This window comes from Oratosquilla oratoria, chromosome 30 (genome assembly GCF_046742065.1).
Source record: "Oratosquilla oratoria isolate Oo_2021 chromosome 30, ASM4674206v1, whole genome shotgun sequence".
NCBI lineage: Eukaryota > Metazoa > Arthropoda > Malacostraca > Stomatopoda > Squillidae > Oratosquilla > Oratosquilla oratoria.
In genome coordinates this window covers 31,224,496-31,226,576 of record NC_134806.1, presented here as the reverse complement: position 1 = coordinate 31,226,576, position 2,081 = coordinate 31,224,496, and positions in this window count along the sequence as shown.

Here is a 2,081-nt window from a genome sequence, read left to right as displayed (position 1 = left end):
AGGGAGAGCACTTCTGTATTGCACAGAATCGTCAGGCATTCACTCAGTTCAACTAATTTTCCACCTGCGGCCCCATTTGTCAGATAATCTGTGCATTATACAGGTGTCCAGGAACCTTAGGTTAAGAACTACTGCTGCATAACAATGAGATTGTGTACAAATGACGTTATTTCTAAGTTCAGGTAATTTCGTCCGCGTGCTGGAAAGGTGGTCATGGACTCTAAAAGCTCATAATATATGAATACTTTTAATGCCTGGGTTTCCCTTCAACTGAATAAAATTTGCCTGACGGCAGGCAGATTAAACTCGTAAGTCGAAAGAAAGATACTGAAACACGCAAAAACATTATCTTGAAATAAAGTGATCTTGTCTGTCAAAGGCAGACAACTCGACACACTGTAAAATGTTTTTAACTCGTCTATGAAGGCAATCGAACTGCAGTTTGTGCAACTCTATACTCTTTTACCCCGTATTTTTTTCTTCTTTTTTTTTGCACACCTTCCCCATATATCCTCTCCTCACTTTTCTCTCTACTTTTTCTTTAATTTTTCTCCGCTCATATCTATCTTCCCGTCCATTTCGTCCATTCCTTCTCCCCTTCTCTGTGTTAGTCCCCTTTCCCGAATTCGTCGTCCCCTTCCTCTTCTTTTTTTTTGGCCCTCCACTTTACCTTCACCTCACCTTTACTAATAACCTAAGTTCCACTAACAACCTCGCCACTAATAACCTCACCTTCGCTAACAAACTCGTTTGCCTTTATAAGTCACTTTCAGTAATAAACTTCACTTTCACTGATAACCTTATTCTCACTAACAACCTCACCACTAACAGCTTCACAGCTGATAACCTCACCTCCACATATAACCTCACTTCCACTGCTAATCTCAATATACTGAACTCCACTAATGTACTCAACTCCAATAATAACCTTATCTCCACTAACAATTGTACCTTTACTAATAACCTCACTTTCATCAAAGCCAGATCATTTAACACCACCTCCACTGAAAACTTCACTTTCATTAGTAACTTTGCTGCCACTAACAACCTCACCATAATATCTTCTGGACCTCGGATTTCCTCTTCAGTCGATTGACGTCAGATGATTTGATCAAATGTAGAATAACCTCTTGTCGGAGAGGATGCCCTGCAGATGAACATAGTAACCTGGCAGCATCCACAACAAAAGGAAGTACTCCACCCACTGAGGGTGGAATTGATTCAGATAAACCCTGACTCTTTTGCTACCAAGAGATAGATAAAATAGCTGGGCGGCAGACAGAATAAAAGGAAAAGTTCCGCATAGTAGCAGAGACATGCTATAACTACATCCCTACCTAGTGGGTGCCAAAACAACGAACGAAATAGCCTTAAGGCAGCTGGAGTGAAAGGAAACGCACCACCAGGTACGGAAGGGGATTAAGTCTTGAGTTTCTTGAGTTTCATCTCCCTTCCTCCAACTCTGCACCTCTTTTTACTCTTCTCCAACCATTCTCCTGTTTCCCCAAACCCCATTTCTCCCTCAACCTCTCTTCCTCCTCAGGGCCGGCATCTTCTCCGGCGACCTCAACGCCCGTTTGAACCGGGTGGACCTTTCCTTGCTCTTCTGGCTGTCGTCAGACTCTTCCATTCATTTTAGTAGCCAGGGGATTGATTCTTTCATCTCTTGTCTCTGCTCTCTACTTCTCTTTCTCCTCTTCCCCCTCCTGCTCTTTATTGCCTCTCTTGTCTTCTTCTTTTTCTTTATTCCTTCCATACCTCTTTCCTTACAAGTTTCATCCACAACATTTGCTCGGACTTATTTTTCTCCTTTTGTTTTTTCTATTTCTCACGTTTTTTCTTTCTCTTCTACTCACTTCTCAATTCTTCCCCCTCTTTCAATTTTCTAATGCCTTATCTTCCTCCTCCTCGACCTCCCCTTTCCCCTTTACTCCTCTTCCCCCATTCTCGTTCTTTTTCTTTTCCTTCTCTTTCCACATCTCCTCCTCCTTATTCTTATCCTATTCACTTTATTTCTTCTTCTCTATTTCATTTCTTTCTTCTCCCTTCCTTCTTCCCCTTTTCATTATCCTCTTTCCTTT